General features: G+C 47.9%; 1 long non-coding RNA gene across 1 annotated transcript; it reads left to right on the top strand.

The window, feature by feature from the left end:
* The first annotated feature begins 2,232 nt into the window (after positions 1 to 2,232).
* On the top strand, positions 2,233 to 17,895 carry LOC144138161 (uncharacterized). Its single transcript, XR_013315828.1, has 2 exons — positions 2,233 to 2,525; positions 7,606 to 17,895. It is a non-coding gene; the product is annotated as an uncharacterized LOC144138161 (long non-coding RNA).
* The last annotated feature ends 5,437 nt before the right edge of the window (positions 17,896 to 23,332 follow it).

Raw genomic sequence — 23,332 nt, 5'->3', positions numbered from 1 at the left:
TTCCAATAAAGTCGCAGCTAGGGAAGGGCAAAAGTCGTTTTATATCCGCTGCAAGCTGCCGAGAATGACATTTCGTTTGGACATCTTGCACTACGCGCGCTTCCAGCAGCAACTGACCATTGCTACATTGGTGCTCGTTCATTTCCCCTGTTGTTACATAGAGCGTGATAGTGTTCAATTGTCTGGAGGGGAAGTGCGCGAGCGGGTACGTTGATGGTACGTGAAAGAAAAAAAGGCCTGAATTGCATTGCCTGTGCAATATCAACAACGGAGGGTCGAACCGTTTCCGCATAAGCCGGCAACCGTTATTTCTTTTTTCGGTTCAGTTCCGGTTCGGGTTCAGCATGCTCAAAAAATAACGGTTCGGGTTCTGGTTCAGTTCCGGTTTGTCACCCTGGTACAAACAAGATATTAGTTTAAACAGCGCCATTATTCTTCACCATGCACGAAATATAGTACCTTGTGTATCAGTTTTCTACCGGTCAAACTGACCGACTGCTCGCGCGCGCGCACCGCCACCCGCCACCGCGCAGCCAGCGCAGCGCACTGTTTGCGACCGTTCCTTGCTGTTGTTCCTTGCAGCCTTGCAGCTGCTTGCAGCGTTCCTTGCGTTCCTTGCAGCGTTCCTTGCGTTCCTTGCAGCTAGAGTTCCTGTATGTGTGCTCCTTAAATCTTCAGCATTTAATTTTATATTTATACTGCGTGTAAATTAAATTTCACGCCGCAGTTTGGTGTTTTGTGTTCTTATTGGCGGTTTCGTCACAAGCGACTCGCAGCCAAAGGCGGCCAAAAGCCAAAGCCGTATTCTCGACTGCACAAATTGCCGGCAATTCAGGCAATTTTCGGGAAGTCTTTTCTGATTGGCTTTCAATTTTGGTCACGTGCTTCCGGTTGACAAAGCGGTTATGTGTGCTGTCGTCATTTTGACGTTTCATGTCGTTTACGGACACCAGTTCTAAAGTTTGCCTTATTTCTCGTTACTAAATGTGCATAATTCTTGGCCGGCAATGAAAAACCGCACTAAATGCAGCGGACATGACAACATAAGCCTGTCTTTGCTATTCAACAACAATACTACTTGTAATACACACCCCCTCTGTGATTGGCTGAGAAGGCGTGACGTAATTTAAACACTTGGCGGGAACGATTACGTCATGCATTGGCAACTTCAGCCTGCGTAAAAGTGACGTAATGCTACGTAACAGCTTGAAAATGGCCGCTGTTTTTGTCGCAAAATACAAGCAAAAGAGGGCAAACTATTGCCCCGGCTTACGGCGCCGCGAAATGTGCGGCAATTTGCAGCAGGCGCAGTTTCGCATGCGCGCTGTTTAAAGCCTGTTTCCTACCGAAACAAATTATAGTTTTGACTACTTCCAAGTCAGCGATCGTGGAACATACAAATAACATGCAGTATTTTGCTTTTATTTTTGGCAATGAAATAAAAATTATTTGTTTGGCGTAACCGCAACATAAGAGGGCAGTACAAGCCTCTCCATGACAAAGAGAACCCAATGCATGGCATTTGTCCATACTTGTCCTAGTAAGCTGTTGGGTCACATGATCGAACTCAAGAGAAAAATAACAATGAAAAGTGACTATATAGTTCATTCGAGCGCTGATTGCAGTCGAGCTTGACGAATGAGTGAATAGGCGACATCGGTGTGCTCCGCGGTTATCAGGCGTAGCGCTTCGCTGCTCTTATGTGTCATAGAAGCGATGGTCGCGGCCGTCTTGTTCTGTGATCACGACATAAACTTGTAACATAGCAGCAGACGATGGCGTGGCGGCAGGGAAGGTGATAACGCAACAAAGCTTGCATTGAAGCAGAGAGCCCAGCTATGTTACTAACAGCGATTGAAAGTGATAAATAGATACGGTAAAAAAAATTGTGTGATGTTCTTTAGCTCGACATCCGCCTTTCGCTCGCTTTTGGATCAACGTTACTCGATCGCCTTGTGGTGTTGACGCCAAATTTGGCCTCCAGAAATGTGTTTTTCTTGTCAGCCTCAGCTACCGTGTTAATTTTTATAGTACTTGCCAAGTGTTTTTATATCTTTCTTGCACAATGTTTGATACCTTGGTAGCGATCTTTATGAGTGACTCGTCAAATTACACTGCATGTCGTCATAGCTATAGGTGCAGCACGTCACTGATTGCTTACGTCGTGCTTACGCAAAACAACATGGGCGAAATGCCGGCAATTTGTGCAGTCGAGAATAGGGCCCCAAATCAGCAAATCAGCATGAAAGTAGCCTCGGGAATGCTGGGGACTGATGTTAACACCGATTAGCGCGCTCTAATATCTTTCTCGCAGAAACTCCTGTCAAGCCTGTGGAACGTCGCGAAAAAACTTCACAGTTCCTACCATTTTCCAACACAGTACAAGTCGCGTGCACGCGCGCCGTAGAGCAGCGCGCGCTTTTTTCTTTCTTTCTTTCCAACCGTGTCGCTCCGAAGGCGGGAAGTTTATGCCAATGTGCCAGAGACGACCCAGCGCGCGCTTTCTGCGTCCTGATTCTGGAACTGTAAGTACGGACCTAACTTTCAGTGCGTGATGAAGAGACACGCTGAGTATCGCAAAACACTGACATGCACCCTGGAAAATGCAATGCACTCTGTCAATGCTCATCAACGTTTTTGATGCATGTGCTGCTGCCACAAAGCTGGCGGCAGGGCTGTTCGCGAATATCATCGCCAGAAAAGGGGAAAGGTGACCGCTAACATACTTATTTCGACCACGCACGTCTTTTGCGTTAAGGCAGCATTCGCGGTAAACGAGAAAAACAAATGCAGCTGGTTGCAGGCCTTGCGATGTCGTGTGTGTGCGCGCGTGTGTGTTTGACCGCGACGAAGAAACTGAGAGCCGCGCTGCGGTTCTGAGTTTCCTGTGAAAACGAGAACCGTACTGGCAGAAATTTTACTCGACGTGCGCAATTAAAGAAAAATGTAACCACGAGTGCGGTATGGGTAACATTTTTGTTTCTTTTTTGGGGGGGACCGTCAGGGGCACCACCACAGATTCAGGGGCTTCATGCGACGGAAACACATGTGCTTTTCCGCTGTTAGGCTCTGCCATGTTGTGTCGCTGATAACCTTCTATTGCTGATAGCATGGCTGTGGAGAGGGCACCTTTTCAGCAAAGCTAGATTGTCCCGGTGTACCAAAACTGGTTCTGTGCACGCATGTGCGGGTGCAAATATGTTCTTATTGGCGTGCATTATTTTCGTCTGGTTCTCGGAAGTTCTGTGTTTTCATCAGCTCTACAGAGTTTATCCGAGAGGCTAAATCCGGAAAACTGTAAAATACTTCCATTTGGCGAATAGTGTTCCGACCCTACTGACAAAATCAGCGGAGATTCGGAGGCAGCGCACTTGTCTCATTTCTTTTGTTTCAACGGCATCCGGACAGCTGTTCTGCATCAAAACCCTTCTGGAAATGTTCTTGACACTGGCTTTACAAACTTGAGCTCTGTCGTTGTTTGTCAATGTCCCGATCCCATTGAGGCCGTTGATTCGTGGCACCCGCCTTTTGGCGTGACCGCTCCTAGACCCGATTCTGGTTGTGGTGATTATAAATCGCTATACCAGTCTCTCCACAACGCTGACTGGACCACTGGAATGTGATATTCCCATTGTGGATGTGGCTGTCTGAAAGCTAACCAAAATTGTGCAAGGGGCAGGGGACCAGCACATCCCCAATCAGTGAAGTCGCTCCACTGAGCTTTCATTTTGGTTTAGTCATGAGATGCGTCGCCTGCTTCGTAAAAAATGCCATTTACAACACTTGTGTGAGGTTCACAATGACCCGTCTTCTTAGTTTGATAACAGCGCTAGGACAGGGCACAGAGAGGGCGACACGAGACTGGGCGCTGACTAACGACGACTAAGTATGTACCAACAAACCCGTATTAACAGTTTTTCAGTTCATGACCCGTCTTCTCTTGCAAGCTTCAAGAAGTGTCGACCCTAAGCGAAAGAGCTTCTCGGCTGGGACAAAAAGGCATCTACCGGGTACTCTGAATCATCTCTTGCCTGCTCCCCTTGCGAGTTCTACTGGTATATTAACTCCTGCACACGTCACGCACACGAAAGCGCAACTTCAGGACAGTGATACGTTTGTGTCTTACCTGGGAAGCGTACGTGAACTCTTCGCCTGCTGGTTTTATTCGACCTGCTCGATGTCTTGCGGCAGCGGCTGCAAGCTGGGTTTCTATTCTCACGGGCCAGTATTGAAAACCCCTAACATTGTGAAGGATGACGTCGTGTCTGCTATCCGCAATCTCCCATCGAAAATGTTGGCGGGGTGGGACAGCATTCCATGCTTCATCGTGACGGTTGTTGGGATGTTTTTGCACCTTTTCTCTGCCATATTATAAGTCAGTCGCTTGTTGGGCAACATTTTCCAACATTCTGGAAATTAGGGGTATCTTCCCTCTGCACGAGTCTGGAAGGGCCTCAATACCCAGGAGCTATAGGCCAATCTTCCTTTTGTCCTCCTTTTCCAAAGCCTTTGAAAAAGTCTTGGCAGTACCTTGTCAATTAATCCATGCTAACCGAGACTGATTTATCAGAGTTAAACCTTGCCTTTTGTCTTAACGACATCGGCCCTTCTGTGCTCTCACACCGACAGGTTGACACAGTTTACTTCGACTGTGGCAAGGCCTTTGACACATTTAATCATGAATTACTGCTTTGCAAATTGTCCACATGTGGCCTGTTTTGTGAGTTTTTCGAGTGGTTCTGCAATTACTTAAATGCTGGTCCAATTGCGTTTGTTATGAAGGCGTTACCTCTAGGCTTTTCACGATAATTTCGGGGGTATATCAAGGCTCGATGTTTGGCCGTCTTTTGTTCGACATTTTTGTCAATGACATCCAGCCTGTTGTTAGGCGCTCTTTGCTGTCTCAGTGCGGCGATGATATCAAGCTGTATTGCGGTTTAATCACCGGAAGATCACGTCCTGCTGCAAAACGACATCAAGGCAATTTCAGCCTGGTGTGACAGCGACTACTTAAAGGTGAATGTCTCCAAAACTATAGTGATATCATATTCGTGCAAGACTTCCCCGCCAATTTTTATGTACTCTCTGCAGGGTGATCCCGTAAAACGTGCTACGGTAATCCGTGATTTGGGTACAATGCTGGATGGCTTTTCAACTCGCATGTGAACTGCCTGATCAAATTTTGCCTCCATACGCTTAGCATGATTTCCCGGGCGACCAGTGAATTCACTGAGTGGTCCTGGTTTGTCGCACTCTACCGCGCCATAATTTCACCTGAGCTCGACTTTGTCAGTGCACTCGGGAATTGTTTAAGCCCATCGTCGTTCCTTTGACTGGAAAGGATTCGGAGGGCTTTACAAGAATTGTATTTTGTCGTTACTCATCACTGAGCCATTATGCGAACAACGAGCTTCCGAATTTGGCTGCGCTACGTACCAGGCGCTCCAGGCATCTCCTGATTTTTCTTTTCAACTGTATTCTTTTGAAATTTGACTGCCCTTGTCTCGTGAGCTCAATTCATCTGCGAGTGCCAAGCAGACCACTGCACCCGCACGGCTGCTTTCGTGTACAGAGAACAGTGAGCCTGGCACCAGCTAGCCATTGCCGCCAAGCGTTTAACAGCTTGTTTTTACATCCTCCCGACATTTTTGTGCTAACTTGGTTTTGTTTAGGCGCTTTTGAAAAAGATATTTTGGATGCGCCTGTTGTGGAATGGTCTCTCCTGCACATTTTTTTCTATTCTTGTGAGCCCTATAGAGCACCACCACCTTATGCTTGTCTGTGTTAGCTCATGCATACTTTTCACACGGCCTCCAAGCTATTGTTGTTCATAAAACCATTTTTGTGTATTTCTACTCATTTATTTTTACCTTTATTTTACTTGCTAGTGTTTCCTAGTGTTTCATGTACGTTTCATAAAACCATTTTTGTGTATTTCTACTCATTTATTTTTACTTTTCTTTAACTTGCTAGTGTTTACTAGTGTTTCATGTACGTTGTCTGTTTGTATGCCATATATACCTTATGTACACAGTGCATCGGTTTCCATGTTGTGCTAGTTGGTCTAGCACATTCAGGGGAACAGTGCAACGTAAAGATGAAAGAGGGTAAGGATGCACAAGAAAAAAAATTACGCCCACCTCCCCTCGCGGGAACCCTGGTGTGATGCAACGCATCTCACGGGGGGTTCGATTGGCGTTTTCCATCGTATTGATTACGCTTATAGCAGGGATTCTCACGCGAAGGGGAGGTGGGCGTAATTTTCCATTTTCACCATGCAATGCACATGCAGTACACGTATGCTTAAGTACGGTCTTTATTGCAGACGAGAATGAGTGCCTTGTGGTCCGTAAAGTGCACAGTTAGGGGCTCGACGATTGCTTGATGCAATCGTCGAGTACTGCGAGAGAGTGCAAGCGTAACGCGGACGACCGTCGACTGAGACCGTTGGAGCGCGGCATGCCGCTTTATATTCACAGGGCCCGTAGGAGAGGAGAGCGCAGAGAGAGAGAGATAACTGCTCATGCGCAGCGCCGAGCGTAGCGCCGCTTACCGGCGCCTAGCAACGGAGTGAGAGCGCGCTGCGCCAACCCGCAGCTGTTTGGGAGAGAGTGTTCGCTATCGGAGAGAGGAGAGGAGGAGAGGCGCAGCTGTGCGGACAATGCTGGACAGACGCAGGAAGGACAGAGGGGCGAGCATGAGATGCGTTGCATCTAAAAGGGCTCCGTTCCAACTCAGTGTGGCAAGGAATGTGTAGGTCAAACCGGTTGATGCATAAACTGCAGATTGAAAGAAGACAACTGTAACGTGTGTCAGGAGCAGGGCCACATTGGCTTGCATTGCTGTGATTGTAGATGCATGCCTCTGTTCTCTAACCGCAAGATTTGCTGAAAAGTAAGAACCAAGCAACCAGAGAAATTGTGGAAGCGGCTGATATTTGAAACCGGAGACAGATTAGCCAAGCATCGATTGCTTGATTGCCTCAACAGATTGCGTATTTGGAAGCCCGTGGCTCGAGACAGGGGCGATAATGTGTAGTGGTTTAGGAAATTGGCCTTTTTTTGCATTTCTTCGTGTTGCTTGGCTTGCTTGTTTTTTTGTTTTTTTTTATGTACCTCGATGTCAAGCGTTCGTTTCATTGAAATAGTATTTGAAAGTTAGCGCTTTGTCCCTGTGCATCCTTGCATAGTGCCTCTGAACTTGAGGACATGGGTTCAATTCCCGGCCGCAGCGGCTGCTTTTCTGATGGAGGCGAAAAGCAAAAACGCCCATGTTCACGACATTTCGGTGCAATTTAAAAATCCCCAGGCGGTCAAAACTAATCCGTAGCCCTCCACTACGGCGCGCCTCATCGCCTGCGTTGCGTCGGCGCGTTAAACCCCATAATCAATCAATCAAATCCTGTGCATCCTTCGTATTACATTGTGCTGTACGTCCTCTTAAATACACCTGAGAAGGCCTAGCGCTGTTGGTGAGTACTTACAAATTACGATAAATAAATGGTGGCAAAAGGTGTGTGCTGCCTGCATATCGGGACAAATTTATGAGCCTGTTTCAACTCTGTTCTCTCACGATACGGTATTACCCCCTCTTTTTCTTGTGCAGGTCAAGGGCACATGAAACCAAGTGCTGATGCTGCAGTTTGGGCCGTTTGTTAAGCAACTGCGGCCTTTCCTTTATCACCGAATGGACTTCTCAAGCTGCCCAAGCACCCGACGTTTGGACTCCTGCCAGCAAAGGCCACAGGCCTTCTCCTAGCGCGTTGCTGAACACAGACCCATAATGGTCGACCGACGCATCCTTCTTCGGAACAGTATGGAGCAGTTCCGGTGCATCAAGAATGCGCCAATTAACAACCCCGACCAGGTAACGCACAAATCAGTTGAGAAAGAAAATCAGAAAGCTTGGCTGGAAAATGCACGCAAAAGCTTAAAAGAGGCTCTTGTGAGTGCTGAGAAGTATCGTCTTGAAAATGGTTTGAAAAATAACCCAACGCCTTCATCAGCTCACCACAGCACTGCCAAGGAGAATGTCCTGGCTGTTTCAAGACCAAGATTTCTTCCTACGTCCAACGATCGTGTCCCAGCGCTCGCCTCTGTTGCTGGCAATCTGCCTGTTAGTACAAGTGCGAAGGCACCTAATCAAGACGCCACCATTCCAGAGCTTGACGTGGCTGGTTTTCCCTCCAGGATGACAGAGAACAGTGCTGCAACTGACGCCACAACTAAATCCAATGGGAACAACTCGCAAGCTAGCAGTTGTGCCAAGGCCACAACCTCGCTGGCGAGAAAACAGCAGCAAGCAGGGCCATCCAAAGTGACAAAATCTTCGACAAAGCACGGCCTGAAGCGGCGACTGAAGCAAGTGAACATCCTTGAGCGCGTCGCCGTCAAAACCCTCAGCTTCAGTCGACGGCGACGCTCCAATGCAACCACTGAGGTCCGAAATCGCTCAGTGTGTAGCTCAGTCCATACCGACACAACACAGAGGTCGCAAGTGGAGTCAGAGGACCAGACTGGAAGAGTGACAAGAAGTATGTCGGCTAAAATTGCCATCCCGAGAGCACCGGTAAAAGCCAGCTACCGTGCAAAGGTCGGAGACAAAGCGAAACCTTGCGATGGCTTGGACAAGGACGGCGCAAGGGTCGGAAACTGTTCGAAGAAAGTGCAACCTTGCGATGGTGCACGCGAAGACCGTACGATTGTTTTTGTAGCCAACGCAAACAACGTAGGACCATTTTTTAGTGGCAGTGCGCAAGCAAATTTTAGTGGCGTCAGCATAGTCATCCAGCCGGTCGTTACTGTAGCTCCACCCGCAATTGTGGGCAACACCATAATTGCCGGCACAGAGCAGGGCCTGCAGTGCTTCGGCTTGTGCCGGTATGAGAGTGCCACGGGAAGGCTGGGAGTTGCTGAGACTGCGGTCACGAAGTTGCCGTTGCACTCCATTTCAGGGCTGAGTAGTTGTTTCCAGAATATGAGCCTTTCAAGTGGTCTAATCACGCTCGGTGCAGGTGTCACTGCTGCACCCCCCGCACCGTCTGCAGGTAAATCCGATACAGCATTGCAGGACCTGCAACCGGCTGAGTGCAGTTCAGCATCCCAAGGCATGGATGTCCCAGCTGACAGCGTGTCCGGCAAGTCGGAAGATGACTCTGGTGAAAGTTTCACCGTTCAAACGCTCGAACAACTTGTGAAATCCCTGGGTATCAACGAATATGTACAAAGTCCTGCGGTGACCCCTTCCGCTTATGCTCTGGCATCTGCTGACAGTCTCGTAGGGGGCACTGAAGGTTTGCTCGCTCAAGACTCTTCAGCAGCACAGCGTCATGAGGATTGTGCTGAGCCGGTTGAAAGCAGCGCTAGTGTCGGTTGCGGTGTTATCAAGCTTGCACAGGATCCGGACGCAGCAGCTTTGTGCGCCAGTGTCTACCCAAATCAAGCTCCAGAGACGAACCCAGAGCCACAGCCAAGCAGTGGGCACCAGCCTAGAACAAACGCAAAAGACAAACCTGCGGAAAACGGCACCGTGAAAGAGCCGTTAGCAAGCGATTTCATTCAGGGAGAGGCTTGTTTGAAGAATGTGGAACTTTCAGATGAGGATGATGATGACTGTGTTATTGTTGGTGTAAGCTACCCCAATATTGCTGAATTTTACGACACTAGCTATCGAATAGCCCAAACTGTCCACACCGTTACACAAACGTCAGATGCAGTTACTCCATTGGCTGAGAGTAGCAGCCACCTAAGTGCAAAACCAGGACAGTTGTTCCTGGACTGCCAACCAGACTGTGGCGAGAAAGACTTGTCGGAGGCTGGGTTCGTTCAGGAAGAAGGCAGTTTGAAAACAGCAGAGTCCACGATGAGCTTGAGCAAGGAGTACACAGCTGCTGCTGTAGGTGACACAAGCAGTGTTGCTGGGGCTGCTGTCTCCACCGTTGATACTTCCAGTGACTACAACACTGCTGTGGGCGAACATGATGCAGTGTCTGCATCGGCCAGCCCTGCTTCAGAAACAGCCCAGGACCTGCATTTGGCATGGCAGGGTCAACCCGGATCCATTTCCGAAACTGACAGCACCGCACTCTCCAGCAGTGTGCCTTGTGAGGCTGTTACAAGAAGGAAGGATGGTGTTGCTGAATCTTCCGACAACGTCGACCTGAGCCCTAGCATCAGCACCACAACAGAGCCGAACGCAGTGACTTCTGGTGCAAGAAACAGCAGCATCCCAGTTGCGGATATGGAAGAGGGTATTGAATCGCACGATCAGAGTGCCCCGGCAACCATTGCGAAAGGCAGCGCTCTTGAAAACGCCACCGCGATGCATTTGTCGAAGGACAACTATGTTCAAGAACTCGGTTGTCCGAAAACTGTGCAGTCTTTGAACATAGACGAAAAGGGCAGTGCAAGTGATGCTGAAAGTGTTGAAACTGACGTTGTTGCAGAACGTTTTAACATTGGCAGTGTGGAGCACGATTGCAGCACTGCTTTACCTGAACCTAATGAAGCAAAGTCTCATGCTGAAGATGAACAAGGCCTGGTTGTAGAGGCAGAACAGGGGCTAGAGTTGTACAGGGATTGTCCACCTGAAGCTAACGCAAACAACAACGCTCCTGAAGACTGTACCCCGACAAAGTTGTCAAAAGGCGGTTGTGTTGAGGAACTTGGGAATTCGAATGATGTGGAGCCGTTTAGCAGCGCGGACAATGGCAACGTGACTGTTGCTGGAGTTGACAGAAATGCTGCTGAACCTTTGGACACTGTTGTGGAAGGGAATCGGGGTTTCAGCTCTGCAATGCATGGGTCAGATCAGTGCCACATTATGAGCTACAATGATCAGATTACTACAACAGCACTGGAGCTTCCGTTATACGGGCACTGTTTACCAGAACCAGTCACAAGAATCGACTTCACTGAGGATGTTGCAGCAGAAGAGTCGTCGGAGAGTGACTCCACCAAGGTGTTCAGCACTTTGAAACCGCTGGACCCTTTTAACACTGAGGCACATATCACTCAATATTTCCAGAACGTTGTCGGAGTGGACCTTGGTCATAACACTGTCACGGAAGCGCCGAAAGTTGTGGCTTCGTGCGACGAGTATGACAGCAGCACAGACACGATGACCGGATGTAGGCTACAAGTGCAGACGCAATGTCAGGCTGAAACTGTCACAAGAACCAACTCTCTTGAGGACATCATGACAGAACAGTTTTCAGAGGATGACTGCGATGAGGAGCCTGGAACTTTGGAGACTGAGCCTTTGAACAGTGCACGTGAAGTGACTACTTCTGAGAGCACTGCAAGCTTTCCCGAGGACATGGTCGCCAGACATTTTGGTTACAGCGCTGTCACGGAAGCGCCGAAAGTTGTGGCTTTGTGCGACGAGTATGACAGCAGCACAGACACGATGACCGGATGTAGGCTACAAGTGCAGACACAATGTCAGGCTGGAACTGTCACAAGAATCGACTCTCTTGAGGACATCATGACAGAACAGTTTTCAGAGGATGACTGCGATGAGGAGCCTGGAACTTTGGAGACTGAGCCTTTGAACAGTGCACGTGAAGTGACTACTTCTGAGAGCACTGCAAGCTTTCCCGAGGACACGGTCGCCAGACATTTCGGTTACAGCGCTGTCACGGAAGTGCCAAAAGTTGTGGCTTTGTGCGATAAGCATGACTGCAGCGCAGACACAATAAGGTTACAAGTGCACACACAATGTCAGGCTGAAACCGTTGCAAGAACCAACTCTTTTGAAGACACCATCACAGAACAGTTATCAGAGGATCAGTGCGTTGAGGAGCCTGGAACTTTGGAGACTGAGCCGCTGAACAGGGAAGACGTGACTATTGCTGAGAGCGTTGCAGTGGTCGTAAGAAGTAACTCTCCTGAGGACACCTACACGAAACAGTTGTCAGAGGGTGACTGCATTGAGGAGCCCGAAACTCCGGACACTGATCCTCTGAACAGTGCTGATGACGCAAGCATTGCCGAGAGCATTGACAGTGACACTGTTGAACTTGATGTTGTCAACGCAGACCTTAGGGGCAGCGCTGTTTTTCCGGAGCCAAGTATACCAGCTTTGTCAGCCACGGGTGTCAACGACCTGCTTTTGGAGACAGCACAGGAGTTGTACCCACTTTGGCAGGGTCCGCTCGAAACCACTACGAAATACGCCTCTTCAGGTGACAGTGTCATGCAAGAGCCATCGGATCATGACTGCATCCAGAAAGTCTGCAGTGTAGAAAATGTGGAGCCCTTGGACAGTGTGAACAAGGACGATTTGACTGCTTTAGAAAAGGAGTGTGTCTATGACAGGAGTTTTTGCCAAAAAGTCGACAGCTCGAAAAATGACGAGTTGACTCCTGCAGAAGAAGAACGGGGGAACACCAAATGGGCTTGTGCTGACCAGAGTGTTGGTACCATTACACAAGGGCCGCGGAATGAGACTGGGGTGGCTGAAGATGGCAGCAACCTGATTGAAAGGACGAATGAAGAACTGAAGGTGTGCAGTCAGTGTCCACTTGAAACAAGCCCAGCGAGCAACCTGCCCGAAGACAGCGTTGCAACGGAATTCTTGGAAAGTGATTGCATTCAAGAGAAAACTGTGGACCCCTTAATCATTGCAAGCAGGGACAGCGTCGCCATCCCTGATGCCAACAAAAATGGTGCCTCTGAACCTTTCAGCGATGCTTTTGATGTGAACTGCGGATCCAGCACTGTTATACCAGATTTGATGATTGCAAGTACTGGAAATGGTAGCTGCGTACCAACAGAGACAGGACAGCAGTCGCAATCGCATGAGCCTTGCCCAGCCAAAACCAGGGCTGAAAGCAGGCTTTGTGAAAACGTGGCTGCAAAACGCTTGCTGGAGTCCAACCACATTCGGGAGTTTAACCATTTGGAAACCGTGGGCGTGTTGAACTGCCCAACCGAGGACCCTAGGACAGTCGCTGAAGGACAGGAAGAGGATCTTGCTGAATCCTCCAAGAACGCTGTTGAAGTGCATGAGGATTTCAGCACTGTTACGCGGGAGTTGGAGGTTGAAATGTCACTAGCCTCTGCTTTTGAGGACTTGACCTCAGACACCACGCCGGAGTTGATCCTTCAGAGCCCGCCTGGAACCATCACAAGAACCAACTCTCCTGAGGATGTCATGGAAGAGCCACCGTGTGGGGACCGCAGTCTTGAAGCCATCGCTCTGAATGAAGCAAAGGACATGAGTAGGGAGCACGATCATGCAGTGGCGGATGCTGTGTCCGACTCTGTCACGAAAGAGCCGTCGCAGGATGACCACAGTCATGAAGTTGGTGCATTTGTTGAAGTGGGGGACTCAAGCTGTGGAAATTACACTGTAGCAGCAGAAGATGTTGTTTCCAAGGCTTCCAACGATGGAATCAACGCCCGCCAGTTCTGCAGCGTAGCGCAACAACCTGACATGGCAACTCTACCTGCTAAAAACAGCCGCAGCAGTAGCCAGACTTCTGAAATGGGAGAGGACGCACCGATCCAAGGGCACTGCCACCCTGACGTCAACAAGCAAGACTTGGAAACCACGGGCCCTCTAAACTCTGGGAAAGAAGAAGACAAGGCCGTCATGGAAGATCATCAAAAGGCTGTCGACGTGGATGATTTAACCTCTCCTACGCTGGATTCTGGGACAAAAACCTCGTTGGTCACGGGTGTCTGCAGTCTAGCTTCGGAGATTGCCCCGGAGTCTTGTTTTGGGTGCCCAGCTAGAACCATAGCTAGAAGAAACTTTCCTGAGGGAGATATCACAGAGGAGCCATCACAAAGTGAATGTGGCGAAGAAGTCGGCTGCGTGAAAAAAGTGAAGAGCTCGAGCAGTGAAGATTACACTGTAGTGAAGGATGCCGTTTCCGAACTTTCAAACGGCACAGTTGACATTGCCAACTCCATCAGTGTAGTGAGGGAACCGGGCACAGCAACGCTGCCTTCTAGACAGACAGAGACAGAGAAAAGCTTATTTTGGTTAATGCCATTCAGGTCTTCTAAAAGCAGCAGCCCGACTGTGGAGGCTGGACAGGAACCAGTATTCTGCGGACAGCAAACCAACGCAAGAGGCGACCACAACGAAGCCACTGTGACAGCAGAGCCGTCGAAGCAAGAGGTCGTCCGGAAATTCTGCTTTACAAACGTAAAGTGTGTGGTGGTTGCGAGCAGCTTGGGCTGTGACAGTTCGACTATTGTAGGAGACGATGATGGCTCTGCAGAAACGCCCAGCGAGGATGTTGAGGTGGATTGTAGTGTCGGAAACAATGTGCGAGAACTAGGATTGACTTCACATTTCAAGGATGGCGACAACTTGATTTCAGAGTCGCTTCCCGGCTCTGAATTGTGCAGACCACGTGAGCCTGAAACTGTTGTTGGAAACAAGTCAGACGAGAACACATTTGTAAAACAGCTCTCTGACGGTGATTGCGTTAAAAAACCATGCAGTTTTAAGGCTTTGGAGCCTCTAAGTATCAACGAAAAGTGTGTGACTGTGACTGAAAGTGACCAAAGTGAGCCTTCCATGTCCTTCAACAACAGTGATGGTATAAGCATCAACGAAACAAGCACGACTGCGACCGAACGTGACCAGAAAGAGGCTTCCAACTCCTTCAACTACAGTGCTGGTATAACTTGTGCCTGGAACTCTGTGGCGCTGGATTTAAATACAAAACCTTCGTGTGATAACCACAGTCCAATTACAAGGGCAGGACAGGAACTGCAATCATGCCAGGAATGTTCTGAAGCTATCAAGGAAAGCGTCCTTTCTCAGGACCCTGGTATGAGTGAGGAGTCAAAAAGTGAGGCTTCCGAGTCGTTCAAGGACAGTGCTGGTGTAACCTGTGGCTTGAACTCCACTGTCCTGGATGTAGATGCCACAGCTTCGGGTGATAACTGCAGCCCAGTTGCAAGGACAGGACAGGAACTGCAATCATGCCAGGGATGTCCTGAAGCTATCAAGGAAAGCGTCCTTTCTCAGGACCCTGGCATGAGTGAGGAGTCAAAAAGTGAGGCTTCTGAGTCCTTCGACGACAGTGCTGATGTAACCTGTGACTTGAACTCCACTGTCCTGGATGTAGATGCCACAGCTTCGGGTGATAGCTGCAGCCCAGTTGCAAGGACAGGACAGGGACTGCAATTATTCCAGGAATGTCCTAAAGCTATCAAGGAAAGTGTCCATTCTCAGGACCCTGGCATGAGTGAGGAGTCAAAAAGTGAGGCTTCCGAGTCCTTCAAGGACAGTGCTGGTGTAACCTGTGACTTCAACTCCACTGTGCTGGATGCAGATGCCACAGCTTCAGGTGATAACTGCAGCCCAATTGCAAGGACAGGAAAGGAGCTGCAATCATGCCAGGAATGTCCTGAAGCTACCATGGAAGGCGTAGTTTCTCAGGACACTGGAATGAGTGAGGAGTCAAAAAGTGAGGCTTCCCAGTCCTTCAAGGACAGTGCTGGTACGACCTGTGACTTGAACTCCACTGTCCTGGATGTAGATGCCACAGCTTCAAGTGGTAACCGCAGCCCAATTACAAGGACAGGACAGGAACTGCAACCATGCCAGGAATATCCTGAAGCTATCACAGAAAGCGTATTTTCTCAGGATGCCGGTATGAGTGAGGAGTCAAAAAGTGAGGCCGCCAGGTCCTTCAAGGACAGTGCTGGCATAACCTGTGGCTTGAACTCCACTGTGCTGGATGTAGATGCCACAGCTTCGGGTGATAACTGCAGCCCAATTACAAGGACAGGACAGGAACTGCAATCATGCCAGGAATGTCGTGATCCTATCACGGAAAGCGTCCTTTCCAAGGATGCTGCCGTAAGTGAGCAATCGAAAAGTTACCTAATTCAGGAACCTGTTGGTTTTGAGAATGTGAGGTCCTCAAGCAGCATGGACGAGAATGGTTCCCTTGTCACAGATAATGTAGATGGGCAGGTCATATCTTCCATTGATGGCACTGGAGTGGACCAAAGCATTTGTTTACCTGAGCCAGATGCAGCTTCACATGCTCTGGACAGGAGCAGGGCAATTTCAGAGGCAAGTCAGGGTCTGCAGTCGCAAACACCGTGCCAACGTGAAAAAAACACGACGGGAAACGGGCCTCTTGAAGACTTTTCGCCCGAGGAGCTGTCAAGGAGTGAGAGTGTGGAAGAAGTGTTGAGTTGTCAGCCTGAAACTAACAGGCCTCGCAAAGATGTCTTCACAGAAGAGATATCCAGAAGTGACAGTGTTGAAGAAGTTTGGAATGATTGGCCTGAAACTATGAAAGAAAACAGGTCCTTTGAAGGTGCGCTGACGAGAGGGCTGTCAAGGATCGGCAGTGCTGGACAATTCGTGGGTTCCGATAATGTGAAACCGGCAGAGCATTTTCGCATCGCGGGCGAAGACTGTGTGGCCATGGCGAGGCGCGAGAGGAAGCCTTGTGGAACGCTCAGCAACAGCTCTGACGTAAACTGCGGTGTCGATGGCGCAATCGCGCGACACCCAAATTCAGGCACCTCGCGTCTACGGCCTGACCTCGGCTCGGCATCGGGCCAGGAAAGGAAAAAACGACGTGACGACAGAAAGCATCGACGTACAAAATTTGCTGCCTGGCGAAGTGATCCTCCGGCTGACGCCGCCACGAAATGTCCGCCACAGAAGGATTACACCGACGGGGTCCGTGTCTGCTTCGATTATTCGAACAATCTTCACGTGACTGTTGCGCCGCGGGTCGGGACCAAATTTGGCCAGCTTTCCGACAGTGTCGCTGAAGCAAACTGTGTTGCCAACCCACTTACGGAAGAGTCAGATGCAACATCTTTGTGTGCTGGATCCGGCAGTGGCGCCGTTTCAGGAGCAGAGAGCGATTCCCAACGGCACCGACCCATACGCATCGCGAAAAGGAGGTCTCCCAAGGCTGCTGCTACGAAAGACCCGTCAAATCATGATTGTGCGGCAGGACCTAGTGGCCATTCAAAAACGGCGGCGCCTTTGGAAGTTTTTTCAGGCGCAGTGTACGAGCCACATATGGGCAGGCACGTCATTGAGAAGGAGATCGTTCCCGACTCGCAGGATTTTGGCGTGAGCGCTGTGCGATACCGGATTTCGTGGCTTCCAGCCCAGTTTTTGTGAAAACGAGAGAAGAGATTACTTCTTTTGCTGCTTTCTCTTCTGACGGAACAAGTCAGCAATGCGTAATGGTGGCAAGAAGCTGTGGTACTTTTATACGCAGAAGCTTTTAAATGGTGTGCGGATTCTACAGGTCTTTGAGAAATCTCGCAAGCAGGCAGTGGAGTGTGGGAATTCAGCATTTTGAGACATCTTATGCAACGACGTGATTGCTGACGCATTGCCGGACTAGTCATAAAGACCTCACAACCAGCCCACTATCACTGCTTCTAGTACTCCTTTTGATGTTATGTTTGTGATTGCCTGTAAAGTGTTGGGGCATTTCGTTTCGTTCACAAACAAAACCCAATTTATATCGAGCACAATATGTTCAACTCTCTGTGTTTCACTTGGATGTGCATTTTATTGAGAAGCCTTGTCAGATTTATGATGATATGTTTCCCCTTTTTTAGCTGTTTGCATTTTATTTGTTAGGATGATAGTACAGTGGAGGGACATGGTCTCTGGTTGCTAAGCGGATAATATTGTGAGGTAGTTCTACAGCAACTTTTTTTTATAAGATCTGACCGAGCTGGAGGTGTTTTCCTATGTTTGTGTTTTTGATGAACAATCTGTTTGCGCTGTCTGTACACTGCAGATGTGAACCGCGTTGCCTCACTGCCTGAAACTGCCAACTGACATGTTTGTTATGTTGTGATACAAAACTGCCGTCAAAGAAAAGAATGTTTTATAATGAATGTATGTTATTTGTGTAATAAACCTGACAAGCTTTTAGATGGCTACTTCAATGTCTTTAAAACAAAGAATGATGGTACCTAACAAATATAAAGCACTTTCCAAGCATACCTCCGTGAAGCATATCTCAGTAATTTTAAAATAATGAATCATTTACGCACGCTCTAAGAATTTGAAGTTTCAGGTTTGGTTCAAGATTAAGGGGTGACACTGCTGTGAAACTTGCCAGTCTTGCTGCTTTTCCCCCGCTGATTTTCAATTAGTCATTTTTGGAGGAGCAATGGACAAAGCAGTGTTGGTCATAAAACTGTAATCTTTACATTTTCCAATGTTATGAACCCTGGTGAATGCAATAAGAGGATCAGTTTTTTGATGCACTGCTTGGAGCTAATTTTACAGCTTATTAAACTTTGGTGGCAACAGTGGCAAGGAACCATTTTGAATGCGCATTTCAAACACCAAAATTTAATGAGCTGTAAAATTAGTTCCAAGTGGTGCATCAAGAAACCGATTCTCTTATTGCATTCACCAGGGTTCATGGCATTGGAAAATGTAAAGTATACAGTTTTATGACCAACACTGTTTTGTCTGTTGTTCGTCCAAAAATGACTGATAGCCTCTAATTATCGCGGGAACTAATGGGCCAACTAAAAAAGGTAACCTCATTTGAAATGAGTGGGGATCAAAAACAGCAAATCTGACAAGTTTCACAGAGTTTACTCGAAAATTACAAGAAATTCTTTGAAGAGCCATTTCCCCCCTTAAGGAGAATGCGGTTAAATTTAATCATTATGAAAGGAGAAATAACGTACTTGATTTTCCTGCGAAATTGGGCACCCCTGAGCTTTGTTCTTGCTTTGAACACAGTCCAAAATTGTTTGTCATGTTGTGCTTAAGTCTAGTTTTGCTACAGCCATAGCAGCCAAGATTCCAGCGTGCACTATCAATGGAGCCCTTGAGTGGAAGATAAATTGAACTAGTGCATTGTTTCAGTGGATAATTTCTCGTGGAACATTTAGTTCATAAAAGAAACGAAGACATTAATTATAAATGAAGGGGCAACTGCATAGCATAGTGGTCACAGATAATTTATGATGTGTTCTTTGATATCTTTTTAAAAGTGGCAGTTAACGCTTCCCCTGAAAAAGCCGTTGGGTGAACGAAGTGCAAAGGTTAAGCTGTCTGAACGAGTAACTTGATAAGTTTCATGTACGCACCTAATTAAACGATTCTAACCTAACTAGGGGTGTGCGAATATTTGAAACTCTACAATGTCAAGGCGGATAATGTAACATTCGATTCGCCTTCCAATCAAACATCAGTGTTTGAAAATGTTGAATAAATTTTGTAAGTATGTGTTCAAAAACATGCATTGGCGTTCGATCTCTGCTCGTGGCGGCGGGCTTTCCCGCACCGCTCCGGTGCCGTGCGGCCGAACTACTAGAAGCAACAGAGTGCCCACGCGAGTTTGACGCCCTGAACTCGTACAAACAGATAACAAGTCTTTTAAGGTAAATGCAGACCACGGCCACTTCGCAGACCTCTCGCACATTATGTGGAAATGTCAGAAGAAACCCTCATAGGCATCAAACACGCATCACTGGGAGACACTGCTATTCAACTACGACCCCCTAATTCAGCTACACCTAGTCCACATGGCCAAAGAAGCCGCCAGGAACTTCGTTGACCTGGCTGACTAACGCGGCAGAGAGAGCTCAAAGCTCTCTACTTCTGGGTTAATAAAGTTCTCTCTGTCCTTTGCATTGGGCCAACTTTGCCTTCATGCTTCGCTCACAGAAGAAAAAAATATTCACAAAAAAAGGGAACTTCAGTGAGGAGTCTGTGTCAGTACGCAGCTGGGCTTTATGATCTAGAGGGCATTAACCATGGCAGCTTGAGTGCGACTATGTTATCAGGATGTGAAAAGAAGTCTTTCTTTTTCTTTGCTTCTCTTTTCGCATGTTTGTTTTAGGCATACAACAATTTTCGGACCCGTTGAAACGAGCCTTTTATTTTTCTTCAGAAGATAGTTACTGAAGCATATGCTTCAGAAACTGAATTTCAGTTTTCTTCACTTAACATTCGCTTTTATTTAGAAAATAGTCACTTTGATTCGCAGCTATTCACACAAAACCATTATTCGCTTAAAAACCGGCAATTATACTTGTCACACCACTAACCTATCATAAGCTAAATATACCCTAAACCTAACCTAATGTAATCTGACAATTAAATGAATTTTTTTCAATTTCTTTTCATCAGAACAACGTGTTGCTGCTGAACAATGGGCAAAATGACTCCCCCCCCCCTCTTTTTTTTTTTTGCGGAAGTTTAGTGTCCAGAAACGTCAAGCAACAACTTCCCTCGTGCCGTCTGTAGATCCAGTTGGGGCAAGTTATGCGTACCACAATAAATTATTCCCCCCAGCTCCTGGATTTCCTGATAACAGCAATTCTGAATAAAAATCCCCAATTCTTTTTCTCTCCGATGATGCTACGTGCTTTGCCACAGTACCTCTCGTTTTGCACTAGTGTTTTCATTAGAGGGCAGCATGGCAAGGCGTTTTTGGAATGCCATCTGATTAAATGTGGTACCCTTTCAACCAGGAAACTTTGCATTATTATATTTCACAACCTTAATGCTGGGCAACATATTTCGTCCCCGATTGATGCAGTCCTGGCAATTTTAAACGATGGTGGTCAAACACCTTGGAACAATTTTTTTCGTTGTTTTTTTGCAAGAAACATTTTCATGTTCAGATTAGGTTCGTGTTGCAATTTGTCCTTTTTTTTTATGTCAGGCCCGCTAGCGGCCACAGACACCAACAACACCATTTGCAATGGAGCTACAATTCATCTCACTTTGACTATGGTTGAGGCCACTGACACTGCCCTTGGAGAATCTTAGTTGAAACATTATCATAGATTCCCAACAGGCCTGCTGACACTACAAGCGCTCCAGGTCCTCCAAGGCATTTCCAATTTGCCCACAATTATTGTTTAGGCGTCGAGACATGCCTCCCTCCCTGGGCCTGAAGCAGCACACACTGTGGTTTGTGTGCCTTACATCGGGGTGTTCTCTACAGGACCGGGTGACGCGACTTCCACCACAGCCTCTCTCTACCGTGTCCCCCACGTTCCATATTCTGTTGCAAAATAGGTACAAGCCGGGCTTTTCCGGTGCTATGTATACGTTTAAGTAAACGTTATAGTAGTGCCTAGAATATTCTAGGCACTATAGTAAACGTATTGATATGCCGCGCCTCGCCCCCAAATAAACCTAAAAGATACCAAAGCACCCTTATAAACGGGAAGAATGCGTAAAATTGAGCCAAGTGAACATTTTACAGTAAAATAGATTCTTGGGTCTTGGGAAAGAAAATTAGCACTAAGTCGAATCCCGCTACAACGAAATTGACGGGACGGGCGAAAAATTTCGTTGAAGCGAAAATTCGTTCAGGCGAAATCTGCCGCAACACACCACGGAAAGGCCAGAAAAATAGCCCCGTATGCTTCCGCATCATTGGCAGCATAATACAATGTTTAGAAAAAGGAGTGACGCGCAATAACGTCATATTTATTCGGATAACAAACATACCAATGGTTATCTGTTCTTTCACTGCACGCGAAGAACGCGTTGCGGAGTGGGGTGAAGAAATGCAGGCGCAAAACGTATTGCTGTACAACAAGGCGTGTCCACCGAGCTGATTACTTGCAGATAGCTGCTAGGCCGTCGGAAGCCCCCCTCTCACTTGTAGCAGGAGCAGTGCCGTTATCTTATCATCTGACACGGCGCGGCAGCTACTGACCTTGGCAGGTTAGACGCGCGCGCTTGCATTTAACACAACTGCGCGCTCATGACTAAGATAGGATGACTTGGCTTCAAGACCAAACACGCAAACATGATTTTTGCTCTTGGCTATTAAGAATGGTAGAAGGAAAACGGCAAGGACAGCTGCTCACAACGCATACATGACGGCGCCGCGCCAGCAGCGGAGCACATTTGTGCGATTTCAACTGGATACGGATTGGCTGTAGCTCCGGCTTGGCGAACCGGGCCTGCGCCTCATGTAAAGACGGCCAGCCACATCGTTATCACCATCAAACAATGGCGTCCGCCTACGAGTGTTTTTTTTTTTTGTGGCGGTGTGGCCGCACCGCGCATGTTTTCGGTGAAACTAAGCGTCCTGAATGTATAAAAAGTTACAGATAGCTGGCGCTATGCTTATTTTATTGTAAAATAATTGTTCAAACCCAGCCCAAATCATCGAAAATTTCGTTGAAGCGAAAGCAAGCCTGACAAATGGTTCGTTGTGGCAAGGACTTTGTTGCATGGACTTCTATGGCTGGCTGACGGGGAATTCGAAATATTTCGTTGAAGCGGAAATTTCGTTGAAGCGGCGTTCGTTGTAGCGGGGTTCGACTGTACTGGGATTGAACACAGGCCATCCACCCCAAAACCCACGACTCCGCCCTGGGCTACTAAGTCTACTAAGTCTACTAAGTCTACTGGGCTACTAAGTCCTCCTCCATGCTTTAGCAGTTGCTCAAAAGAATACAAAGTGTGTTCCAAGCGATCCAGTAGATGGTGCTGGGGGCATGCAAGAACTGCCGGGCTTGTACCTATCTAAAAATAGAATGTCACCTGCCCCACAAATCGTCAACAACCTGTATCACTCCCCCGCCCCCACCTAACTCTCTGTTGAAGAATTCCAAGTCTGGCCTTGACTTCGCCCCCATCCCCTGCTTTGCGTTGCCAAGTCTGTCAAAGCCACTGCACGTATTGAGAACATATACGAGGCAAAACAGACTATTGTGTCGTAGTGCGTGTGAGTGACCAGGTGATGTCGCAATGAAAATCAACGCGGAATACAAAGCTTCGTAGCTGAGACGAAGTCAAAGGAGAAGGTGGCAGCACTGGATGGAAGAGATGATAGCGGCCACAATTCATTCCAGGGCTGCGCAGCGAAATGCCAGGCTGCACAGTTTCTTCTACAATCTATGTTCAGTCCATGTCAATCCACGTCAATCCATGTTACTCCGTGTAACACAGCGAGCAACAGAAAGCACAGAGTGATAGAGTGGGGAGGGTGCGTGGAGAGAGCTGCATTCGAAATTGGAGTGCCTTTAAGATGCTGGCAATGTTGCCAGGGGGTCAAAGTCAAAGAGTAGGAAGTCAAAGCGTAGGTCAGGGAGGAAGTCAAAGTGTAGATCACCAGTTGCCTCCGCCTCAACAGCTCCCGTAACGGTGCATGAAAGATGTGTGAAAAGTGTTTTGTCGCAAACGTATGAAGCTGCATCAAGCCGTCTCATGTTCACGAGGAAGTGGCACTACATGCTCACATGCGTTTAGACCAATGGATCTTCAATTCTTTAATTTTTAGTTTGTCTCAATAGCATAGCAAGAAAAGTGTGTTCGCTTAGTTGAAAATGACCTGGTGGTTTTGCTGATGTTGAGTCAGGCGGTGTTGGTCTGG

This window comes from Haemaphysalis longicornis, unplaced genomic scaffold, assembly GCF_048455015.1.
Source record: "Haemaphysalis longicornis isolate Haplotype H1 unplaced genomic scaffold, Haemaphysalis longicornis Haplotype H1 scaffold_5, whole genome shotgun sequence".
Taxonomy (NCBI): Eukaryota; Metazoa; Arthropoda; class Arachnida; order Ixodida; family Ixodidae; genus Haemaphysalis; species Haemaphysalis longicornis.
The sequence above is the reverse complement of the archived record's forward strand: the minus strand, read 5'-3'. Positions and strand labels throughout refer to the sequence as shown.